The sequence below is a fragment of the Protomyctophum parallelum genome (genome assembly GCF_964188405.1).
Source record: "Protomyctophum parallelum genome assembly, chromosome: 4".
Lineage (NCBI taxonomy): Eukaryota > Metazoa > Chordata > Actinopteri > Myctophiformes > Myctophidae > Protomyctophum > Protomyctophum parallelum.
Genome location: NC_139700.1, coordinates 36,903,578 through 36,916,529, shown reverse-complemented (window position 1 = coordinate 36,916,529; position 12,952 = coordinate 36,903,578).

Sequence of the window (12,952 nt, the reverse complement as noted above, 5' to 3'; positions counted from 1 at the left end):
TTCATTTATCTCCTTATTCATACACGCTTTGAGCTGAGAGAAGCTATAAAGCGCCTTTTAAATATGACAATGCTGTATGGTTTGACAGCTTAAATCCGCGCGGCAGTGTTGTGTGTGTGTGGGACACGGGGTAGTGTTGTGTGTGTGTGTGTGCGTGCAATCAGAAGTACTGGCAGTAGCGACATAACAAACGCGATCTGTCTAATCGTAGTAGTTAGGCTCAAATCAAGTAGTTTCTAAGAAGAATGTTGATGTAACTAAGACATTCGCTAAGCGACCTATATTTTAAATACAGAGATTTAGAAGGAATTAGCGAAATGGCGAGGCGACCTTCTGTGAGGTAAGGTTTCTCTGCGGAGAGGGAGATCCATAGGGGAGATCACATTACAGTGTGTGGGGGTGGGGTTGCGAACTGTTTTTCATGCGAACAGTTTTTCTTGCGCACATCTTTTCATTGGCTAGTGCGCACATCTTTTGCGCCACGTGACAACTTCTCCAATATAGAATAGATATAAAACACTGGTTAAACTTAGCCTCAACCCCACCCTAAACCCAACCACCCTGAGGGAACATATAGGGCCAAAATGACTTGCTGTGTATTCTATCTAGTCAGATATGTCCTTCCTAAAATGAAACATCAATCACAGGGAAAAATACAGTAACTCATTCATAACCCGAGTGTAAACTGAGTTTAGTCAACGTTTTATATTGGATATAGGCTGCTTTTGATGTAGGCTTGTGGGCATTAAAAAAAGCTTTGTTTTAATATCCATGCATAAAAACCCATTGATAGCCCAGAGGCACATTTTATATGAATTCTAATTTGTATCCTAAAGTTGAAAATAAATAAGAGAAAGCTAAATTAAATAAAGATAGATAATTATGTTAAGCCATGATAAAACTGCCACACCTGATTGATTGATATTGGTAATTGACTGATATTATTTGTCGCATTTTTATGCTTTATTTCAGGTAGGCCTGTTTCGTTCTTCAAACAAAGTCAAATTATTTTTGCTTGCTGAAACCGAACTGCTTAATAATCACACGGTTCAGAGCCACTATATGTCTGATTGAGAGAGCAGGAAATAAATCCTTGTAGTCATTTCTAAAGTTATTTCGCACATTTGCCAGTAATTTAGCAGTATTTATAATACTAATATTATAATAGATATGGATTAGTATTATAATAGACATATCTATTATAATACTAATATTATAATAGATATGGATCCACAAAACATCATTTTGAGGTTGAAAATCACTGGAATGTAACTTTTAACTTTCTCTTAAAGGTAGTGTAGACAAGTTTCCAGTGTTTGTACACAGAAGTGATTGAGTGTTTTCTAAACAAATTCAAATCTAGCTCCACCCCCCCTCCCCCCGTCATTCTATTGGCTGAGCCAGGTCACTTCAGGCTATGGGGTTGTTGTTGCTGCTGGGAGGGACGCTATTGCGCTCGTATGGCTAAATATGACATTAAAAAATTATGAATTTCTATCGATATCATAGTTACAACAATGACATTGAGTTGACATGTTTTTTTAAGGGTAACTGTAGCATAATCACAATATCACAAGACTGACACGACGAGTCCCGCAAATGAGGAAGTAGGAAGTAGTGGAGGAGACTCACTGGCTCTCAATTCAATTATCTTTTATTTGTAATCGTGCAAAACATATTGCCCCTCAAATGCCCCAGCCACTACAGCATCGTTCATGTGAACTACTTTGTCCACGGTTATTCATTGCAATGAAGAAAAATCGCTATGATGATCCGCGACGGCTTGTCACTGTTGGCGAGCACGGGTTGAATGCATGCTTCAAGCTGGCCGGACCACCCAACCATGCGCTATACATAGTGATTCTCATAATTTCATTAGGCTTACATATTAAATCATAAACATACTATTTCACATGAACAATGGTGAAACTAAGATATGGGTGTACGGAATTTTACCAAAACAGGCCTATAAAACAGTTCCTATCTTGGGAGTGTGATCCCTCCGTAAGGAGTCCGATGGTCAGACACATGTATATGAAAATCACTCGGCTGTTATTCTTTCACTGTGCTATAAAAAACAAACAAAGAGATGACGTGTCTTTTTACTTTTTATGCCTTTCACGCACTCACTCATACACAAAATACACATACAGATAAACCCTGAGAATAAACTGGAGAAAGAAAATATATAATGCCAGTCTGTGTAATATAAGCGCCTTGCTTTGGCCTAGTAATCACAATAGTCTATATTTCTTTGTCTTTGTTGAGCATCGGTAGTTGCAGCAGGTAGGTAATTTAACTGTAGGATTAAAAACAGATTGATCATGAGCACAGCATGCTATTGATAGTATTACTATTTTAGATGGTATATTTGGAACAACGTTATATATATACATTTACTGTACGTACCAATTCCAGGTCTGATCTTCATCGGAAACTTTTCCACACTGACGAAAACAAGTTTGGCGCATGCGCATAAACCTTTACAGTGCACTTCCCAGACAGCCGTTAGATGGCAGTAACACTCCATGTATGATATATATATATATATGTTTGCATAATTATATGATGATATAACTCCACACCTCCTACTTGGACTGTGTTGTAAACAAACAGGCCACACATACTGTAGCTAATACGCACAAATACAAAAGTATCAAAAGGTCCTAACTATTTACATATAACTAGGCACACAAAATAAACATTCAACACAGCCACTTGAAAGGTCTTGCAAACAAACAAAAAAGTGGCTACAAAATAAAGAAAACTTAAGCCTAATAGTGTGCTGGACTCAAACAACAAACACAGTCATTAGTCTTTTGTTGACTAGTCAATCAACTTATTGTTGATCTTCTGACGGAACGAGGACTACCAGCCTCCGCACGTCACGATGAAGAATGGTCGTTTGCCACGACACCTCGTTCTTCTTCACCTGGGACCAGCTGATGGGCGCGCAAGGGCAAGTCTGCACCTTGACGTCCCTGACGATACCTCGACCATCTGGAACTGCTTCCACGACCCGGCCCAGCCGGAACCGGCCTCGCAGCGCATTCTGGTCCGCTATCCACACCACGTCGCCGACAGACACGTTCCGGGACGAAACGTGCCATTTCTGCCTGACGAAGAGGTGAGGACCTGCCAGCTGACTCCATTTCTTCCAAAACTTATCCACTTCCAGTTGGACTGCTCGCAACCGACTGAAAGGATAAGCTGGGAAGTCGAAGCCTCGAGTATCTCCCTCTGGATCCACTCGCCCCAATAGAAGCGAGTTGGGCGTAACGATGTCCACGGACTCCTCCTGGAGTTGAGTCCGGGCACCAATCGGTCTCTCATTAGAGAGGTTTGCAGCGAGGAAAAGAAGAGTCTGGAATTCCAAAGCCGTCAGGTCTTCAGCCTCCCCCACACTGCTCAGTGCTCTCTTAATGATGCGGACAGCTGCTTCCGCTGCCCCGTTGCGGTGAGGTGAATCTGCTGGGCTGAACTTCCACTTCCAGTCGATCCCAGCCACCGCCGCTCTGTGTTGGACCATATCCTTGTCTATGGTCGCCAGGAATGTATAGAGGTCCACCAATGCAGGTCTTGCCCCTACGAAATTGGTCCCCGGGTCAGACCACAGCTTGCGTGGATGGCCTCTAAGAGCCGTGAACCGATGGAAGGTCTGAAGAAATCCCTCAGTTGACAGGTCAACAACCAAGTCCGCGTGAATGGCCCGCGAGGCCATGCAACAGAAAACCACACCCCAGACCTTCCTTTTTACACGATGTCTCACAGAGTCCCTCACGGTGTATGGCCCGAACAAATCCAATGCAGTGTATTCAAATGGACGTGCTGGGTTTGTGCGCTCCACCGGGAGATCACCCATTACTTGAGAACTTAACTCAGCTCTCCTCTTTCGGCACTCCAAACACTGGTCGATCACCCGGCGTGCGACTCGTGGCCCCTGTACAATCCAAGCCTTCCTCCTTATCCGCAAGATTGTTCCAGCAACCCCCTCATGGTTGATGCGGTGGGCCTCCTCAGCCAGGAGGGTGCTAAGCCGCATTCCATATGGAATCAGGGGAATGCCATCACTCGTGCTCGCGGTTTGGATGCGACCATGGCACATCCACAGGCCTGTAGCCTGGTCTTTCCCCACCACCAAGCGATTGAGGGTGCTTGTGGGGAATGATACACCTTCTTGGGCAGCAAGACATAAGTCCATGAATGCCGCTTTGCGCTCCTTGCTCGACAGCACAGCCCCCCACCGTACATGATGGTTGGTCTTGTCACGCAACATATGGAGGAATCTTCGCACAAAGCCCACAACGCCACAGAAGAACGACAGAGGGCGGTCTTTCGTCAAGTCCACTTGATCCACGAGCCCTTTGCCCCACAACTTCTGCAGCCTATCGACTGCTCCTACAGGCGCAGATCCCACATCTGTTCTGGGCGCAGACCCAGTGCCACCAACTGTTGACTCTCCGTCGCTGACTGGGGAAGCAACTTTGTTACTGCACTGGCGTTGTTGTGCTGCCTGCGCTCTGGTGGTGACTGCAGAGAACGCCTTCCGTTGTAGCGTCTTCACCTCTTCTCTCGATGCAGCAGCTACATCTGCAGCGGACTTTATAGGCCATTCACAGAGCGGTTTGGTTAGGAAAGCAGGACCGTTCTGCCATACAGAATCCTCGCCCAGCTGCTCGGGAGAACACCCATCTCTCGTGACGAGGTCAGCTATGTTGTCTTTCTCTGAGACCCACCACCAGTCAGTTACCGGACCTGCCTTCTGGATCTCTCCCACCCGGTTAGCAAAGAATGATTGAAAACCATAACTGTCACGTTGTATGGCCCCTAACACCGTCTGGCTGTCTATCAGGTGGAACCATCTTTCAATCTCCAGACGGCTCTGCTTCTCCATGAACTTTCTTAGCCGGGAGGCGAAGACGGCCCCGCAGATCTCTGCCTTCACAGCGTCACCCTTTTGGTCTAGTGGAGCCAACTTAGCCTTTGACTCCACCAAACGCACCTTTGTCCCACTCTCGGTTTCCCAGCGTAGGTACATCACAGCACCGTATGACTCCGAGCTCCCATCGGAGAATGTGATCCCCCAGGGATTGCCCACCGGTCCGGGAGGCATGATACACCTGGGAAAAGTCACTGAACTCAAACGGGCATATTCCTTGAATAGGACGATTGCCTTACGTCGCAGCTCGTCAGGTAGCGGGGCATCCCATGTGTCCTTGACTAATTGTCCGGCCGCCTGAAACGCTTTCCTCACCAAGATGACACCCTTCTGCTTCATCGGTGTAGCGAGGCCGATGGGGTCATAAAGCCCTGCCACCTGACTAAGAAGCGTGCGGCGCGTGAGAGGGTCGGGTGTCTTTTCCTCCACCTCTCCTTCGGCTAGGTCCTCCGCGACCCGCATTTTCGCCTTTCTTGGGGAGAAGTTGATTCCCATCATGATGAACAGTCTGTCCCCTGCAACATGGTACCCCACCCCCAAGGCCTTGTTGTCCTCTTCCCGCATCTGGTTGGGTAACAGCAATGTCTCAGGCCTGGCAGGTCCTTCTGCTCCCCTCCCACTGTGGCCGGACCGTACCCAGGGCTTCAGATGGAAACCCCCGGCCGCCAGAATGGTTGTGACCCCCTCCAGAATCACCTCCAGTCTTTTGGGATCATTGTGAGAGGCAAAAATGTCATCCACATATGCGTTATCAATGATGATGCTCTTCTCCTCTGCTCGGTCGCTGAACTGGGGCAAGCAGGCTGTCTCGCGCATTGCCACCTGCGCAATGGCGCCCGAAGGTCGGTCTCCCATGTTAACTCTCACCACGGCGTAGTCTCTGATCTCCTCCGCTGGTGAGTCTCTCCAGAGGAACCGGTGAAGGTGCACTTCCCGCTCCTCCAACCACACAGAGTTATACATCTTGGAGATGTCTCCAATGGCTGCGTGCAACCCTTCCCGGAACCGCAGCAGCACGGCACGTATCGAGTTCAATACGTCCGGACCCTTGAGCAGAATACTGTTCATACTCACTCCCTCGAATTCTTGACTGCTATTCCACACGATCCGTACTGGTGTGGAGGTGGAGTGTGGGTTGGGAGCTACAAGGTGGCTTATCCACCACACAGCTCCTTTCCATTCATCCATATCAGCCTGCGACAGTAGAACAGCAGCTCCCCGGTCTAGCATGTCATGCATTTGCCGTTTGTAAGCCTCTTTCCACGTTAGGTCCTTTTCAAGGCGCTTTTCAGACCTCCTAAACGTGGCCTCAACTGCTCTGCGGTTGTTGGGAAGTGTTGATGGGTCCTCCTTCCAGGGATAGCTGGAATCCCAGTGTGGCTCCTTGCTGTGCGCGTCCTCCAGTCGGTAGGTTAAGCCGCTCTTTATGACCTCGAGCTCTCTCTCGTCGGCCAACGACATCTCCTTTCCTCCAGGCGCACATTTCCCACACCGGCAGCCACCACACTTTGGATCACAGGCGGCCCCAATACTGTCCCACTCAAGCCATTTCAGAACCTCAGCGTTGGAGATAGCCATAGTCTGAGCAACTGCACGGTCTTGTCCTGGACCACTACGGGGAACCTTGATCGCGATGGCCTCTGCTCTCATAGTCCAGGCGCAAAGAGTCTGGGTTAAGGTCGCTCTCTCGACCAACTCAGACAGCTCTGGATGGGCTCCACTCACACATTTTCCAAGAGGACCTTCCCAGAGAATCAAGTCCCCGTGTCTCCTCATCCGTTGAGGAGCTAGTCTACCCTCCCGCGCACTGATGAGCATTTCAACCCTGTCTGGGCGCCGCAGGTCGCCTGACTTCACATCACCCGGGAAAAATCTCTCCAGGCTCTCCGAGTTCACTGTGTAGCCGACCCGTGCGATCTCATCCAACCCATAACAAAACATGTCATGGTTACTCCACGTTCCTCTCTTTGTCCCCACCTTTAGGCCCACAGAGTACTTTTTCGTTTCAACTTTCGTTGTCATCCCACCCACTCCATGCACGAGAAGTGTGACGGGCTCTCCCTCGAGACCAAGTCTCTCGGCTGCCTGGTGCGTGACATAGTTCGTGTCAGATGCTAGATCTATTAGCGCGCCCACCCAGTCCCCTCGCTTCGTTGTTACATCAAGCAACATGAAAAGAACTGGGCCGTCGTTTGACTTATCCTCGTCCACACACGCAGTAGTCTTGTTGGAAAAAGCCTTGCGTATGATTTCCAACTGCTCATCCGTCAGCTTCGCTGCAGCCAGTGCGGCCTCCTGCTGCTCCGTAGGGCCTCGGGCGTTCCTCTTTTGCACCGCTTTGGTGGTGCCTTCCTTCCCGCTCTTTGCTGCAGAAGTGTCACTAGGCGATGGCGCTTTGTTGAGGCAGAGCATGTAGTGATGGTCGCATGATGCCTCCCCCTTCTTACATTCCTCCTTTCTGCATAGAAAGTTCTGTTTGCAAGCTCCGTCATGCTTAGGGCCCAAGCACTTAAAACACGCCTTTGTCCTTTTGGCATATTCTCTCTTTTCAGCCACGCTGGCCTTGCGGAAAGACCTGCACCTGTACAATTGCCCCGAGTGTCCTTCCTCGCCGCAGACCACACAGGAACCTTGCGATGAGCAGCTCTCTCCATGCGCCTTCCCGTCGCTCATTGATGCTTTGGTGTAAGCTCGCTGCTCGCGCTGATTGTTTCCTGTTGACTTGCCGGGAGAAGGTACCGGCCCGCCCGTCTTGGCAGGAACCTGTCGCTTGGGCTGTAGTTGCTCTCGCCGCACCAGAATAGTTTTCTGGCTGACCAGAAACGCTAAAAATCTGTCAAACCGGTTTAGTGCGTTGACCCCGTTCACTGGGTCACAACTGTGTGCAAGCCACCGGTCGAGCAAATAGTTCGGCAACTTGCTCTCCAATGTACGGACTACTAAAGGATTGTTAATAGCGCCTGCGCACCTCAAAGCAGTCAGGTCCAGTACAGCTCGTTCCACTTCGTGAATTAAGTGTAATGTCTCTTTTGGCTGGTTTTCTCGCACTACTGGCAGCTCCTGCAACTCCATTATAATGTCTTCCGTAATTTGCGAAACATCGCCATATCGGTCATCCAGCACATTGAAAATGTCTTGTGCAGTGTAACAATAGCCCAGCCTGAGTTCGTTGGTCAACGCGTTAGCTATACTGTCCCGCAAGTGATACAACAGCAGATCAGGGGACCCCGATGGGTCAGCCATTCCCTGCAGTCTGAGCCACTCCTCCCTCCAACGAAAGTAGCCCCTTCTGTCGCCGCTGAACTTGGGAAGAGCCATCGGAGCAATGGATAGCCTTGGCATTGCGGCAGCCACCGCAGCAGCTGCAATCCCCGGTGCAGCCTGTTGAACTTGCGGTGGCGCTGCTGGTACTCCACCCGGTAGACCCCCGTATCCTGGCGGAGCTGCGTAGACAGCCGGTGCAGGTGGTCCAGGAGCCATGTTGACAGCCGGTGCAGAGGGTGTGGGTTGTCCAGTAGCCACGTTGACAGCCGGTGCAAAGCCAAAGCTAGGTGCTGGTGGCCCCACCCGGACCCGCCGCCCAGGAAATGGTGACCCTCCCGTGCCGCTCCGCGCCTGGCCCTTTAATGTCCTCAGAACCTTTTCCACCTCACGGTCCAAGTCCTCAAGGGTTTCCCGCATCTCAGCACCATTCATTTTAGGAACAGAGTAGGCCCACCTATCTACCACCCCACCAAGATCAGTGAGATCAGCACTCAGGACATCTTGCATCATGTCATAATGTGCCTGAGTTGCATCCTGTTCCTGGGTCTTGGCGCTAGCCAGGTCAGTTTCTAGTCTATCTTTGACCTTGGCGTACCTGGCTGCCACTGTGGAAATCCATAACGTGTCCCTGAGCTTCTGCATTATGCTATCATACCTTTGCTTGCTGCTGTCAGCCTTCTGTGTCACACCATCCACCACATTATCATGGTCAGCGTCCCTGGTGCCAAGTGGAATATCGTCTAGTATCGCTAAATAATCCTCTGTGACAGCCCAGAGTGCCTCATGTAATGATGCAAGCTTCAACTGTTCATTTGCCATTGCATCCTCTGTGAGCTCATCAAAACCCCTCTCAATTTTGTTCAAACACTTGGTTAATTCCCTCTGAACAGCAGAGCGTTGGGTCTTTACATCATCTAAGGACGCCATGACGACGGTTATAGTGTGTATTTAGTTCAATGTCTTAATGTGCCTGCAATTGCCACGGCAAAATGTCACTACTCCTCAGTGGCACAAGAGTGACACCCTGTGGTCGTGTCGGCGCACCACACGCAGCAACGTTCCTTACGTGCGTCTGCTACGTGCAACCACAAAATGGCGGCGATGACGTCACTCAAAACTGACCTTAGTGGGCGTCTTCTCCGTGGTAATCAAGATGGCAGCCAGCAACAGCAATGTTTTTAGCATTAGCAAGTGAGCTTAGCAACAAGGTTAGCTTGATTGGAAATGTCTAGCAGTTTCAAGCACTTCAGCAACAATGTTTTTAGCATTAGTGAGCTTAGCTTGATTGGAATGTCAACAGTTTCAAGCACTTCAGCAACGATGTTAGCTCAATTGGACTTGCAATGTCTATGGTTTAAGCACTTTCAGCAACAATGTTAGCTTGAATGGACTTAGCAGTGCCTATTGTAAACACCCTTCATCACAGTTTAGGCATCGATTCTTTGCATCGTTTGCTCATCACATTTGTGGTGGTAAAAAGACACGGTCGTTGGATGGTTGACGGCGTTTTTTACAGCCGCAACCACCAGGCACAACTCTTAATGCAGTCCTCTCGTGCGTCCTCTACGTTGCGACGGTGCTCCTCCTCGTCTTTGTTGAGTAGGCCCTGCTTCACCCGGTCGTCCGTCCCGATCTCCTCCTTCCAGCGAGGTTAGCATCGGCTCCCGACGGACCCAATGACGGTTTCAAGGCACCCCTTTTCCCTAACAAAGAACGGAGCTAGTCCACCGTCCCCTCGGCGCACAGACTGGCTTCTATCACCGTACTTTTACCTTACTGTGTCACGCTCCCTCGAGACACAGATGCAAAATAACAGCTGGTTATACAAGATTACCGTATACCAGATTGTTAAATTACTGTACGGAATTTTACCAAAACAGGCCTATAAAACAGTTCCTATCTTGGGAGTGTGATCCCTCCGTAAGGAGTCCGATGGTCAGACACATGTATATGAAAATCACTCGGCTGTTATTCTTTCACTGTGCTATAAAAAACAAACAAAGAGATGACGTGTCTTTTTACTTTTTATGCCTTTCACGCACTCACTCATACACAAAATACACATACAGATAAACCCTGAGAATAAACTGGAGAAAGAAAATATATAATGCCAGTCTGTGTAATATAAGCGCCTTGCTTTGGCCTAGTAATCACAATAGTCTATATTTCTTTGTCTTTGTTGAGCATCGGTAGTTGCAGCAGGTAGGTAATTTAACTGTAGGATTAAAAACAGATTGATCATGAGCACAGCATGCTATTGATAGTATTACTATTTTAGATGGTATATTTGGAACAACGTTATATATATACATTTACTGTACGTACCAATTCCAGGTCTGATCTTCATCGGAAACTTTTCCACACTGACGAAAACAAGTTTGGCGCATGCGCATAAACCTTTACAGTGCACTTCCCAGACAGCCGTTAGATGGCAGTAACACTCCATGTATGATATATATATATATATGTTTGCATAATTATATGATGATATAACTCCACAATGGGGATAATATTATACATTGCAATGAAATCGCATCGCGTTTTCATTATAATACTGCTGGGTTAAACACACCGTCACAGCCTCGCGCTGCAATTGGCTAAAAGTTTAAATCCCCTCTGACGTCCCAAGTAGTAAACTGTAGTGGATATAAACAGTGCATTCAGCCAGAGGGGGCCAAAGGGAGAGTGTGCTGTTGCAGGAGAACACCTCAGCATCATAATAAAGGGAAAGATATAGGGAAAAAAGGCCAACAAAATACATTCATATACATTTTAAATTTTGGCTGGAAACTTGTCTACACTACCTTTAAGCAGTGAAATGTTGACTCACTTCAGGACTACCTGGTAACCAACTGGTTAAGAGTGGAATTATAAGCTTAATTTGTAATGTTATTTTATTCAAGGGAGCCCTTAGATGGAACCCTCAAAGCACAAGAAAGAGAGCATGGCCAAAGAACACCTGGCGCAGGGACCTTGAGAGAGACTGACATCAAGCGTGGAAGCATGAAAACAAATGAAAAACAAGGCCCAGGATAGAGGACTCTATCAGCACCTCGCAATGGGAGGAGTTGTGAACGTGTTTTTCACTTTTTGTTTTCTCTTTCTTATATTATTTGACAATTTGGCCACTGTTTGACCAGTTTTTATAGTATAGTTTGTTGGTTACTTTTGATGCAGCAATTGTTTTATTTCATTTTATTTGAATATTTATTAGATATTAATAAGGTCTTAAGTCTTAAAATTGTCACTTTACTGCCGACCCACAGGTTGAGAGCTACTGGTCTATACTACTCTGGGCTGCCATGATCAGATGGGTGGCCCACAAATGCTTTCAAGATTTTTAAGTGGGCCCTGATCCAGAAAAGGTTCAGAACCACTGGTGCAGCCCTTCTGAAGTATGTGAATACACCAGCAACCCATTTTCTCTTCCAAGTGTCGGCTTTGACGGCCAGGAATTGGATTAATGTGTGCTATACTATCTGAATACACAGGGATTGGAAATACAGCGGATTGAGCTCAATAGTTCAACACTGCTGGGTCGCCAATTTGCACAGCAGTGTAAAATTATGAAAACAACAGTATTGCAAGATCATAAAACCTTGCATTTTCACATGCATGGCATTCTTTCTCAAGAAAGCTGTCTCAGGAACTTTGCATTGGCCATGCTGACTGTTATTAAGGTCAAAATAATCTCTGTTAGCAGATATCTCTATGACAGTGGCACCTAACTGTTTTCATGTTAAGGAAGTAATAACAAGAAGTAATAACAAATCATGTCTCCACTCCCTGACAGCAGTCTATCCTCCTCACATAACCACCCAGGAGAAATGGAAGTGAGTTTAGGAGGCCGAGACAATGACCCAAAAATAGAAACCACCTCAACCGGTATCAGCTCGAAAAATAAAAACAAGTAGAAGGAGAAGATAACTATGGCTGAAACTATTGATTATTTTCTTAGTGATTATTCTTTGGATTACCTTTTTAAAATAAACTAATAGAAATCTTTTTTGATTTTATTATAATCGACTAAATCGATTTATCTGATTAACCACTTAAAATAAAAATGTTGTTTTGAGTGTTTGAATGAATATCAGCAACCTAATACATCCTAATACTGGGGGGTCAAATTATGACAGGCAATTCCTGCTGTCAAAATATGACCCCCCAGTCAAAAAAATCTTTGTTTGAAATAGACACTCATGCTTTCCAAGGTGTGATTTGGGGTCCTAAGGATAAATACAAAATTAATATCAACATCTTAAAACCAAAATGTTGAATTGTGGGTTTGAGCTCACATGCCCTTTTGACATAAATCAAAAGGGGGGGGGGGGGGGGGTAACTACATGGGCGTAGCTTGAACTTGACGCCAGGGGGTGCGCACGCAATTTTGACCTTTATTTTATTATTTTAGCATTTTTTTACAATGCCCTAACCCCTAAAAATGATTTAGTTAGGTAGTACAGCAGCACACACACACACACACACACACACGCAGCACTACGGCGGTTTCATTTTTAACTGACGTCAGCACACAGTCCAACTACTGCTGCTCGTCTTACTCTTAATCATTGACAAAGTGACAAAGATAAAGAAGGGAATACTAGAATAAAAAGACCACAACAAGTATATTGCTGCTCCCCTAGACCACTTTACTGTACCAAACATGAAATACAAAATACTGTGCAACACTCTACAGACCAGCAGGCACTATCTGTCACACATACAATTATGTGTAGGCTACTTTAATTG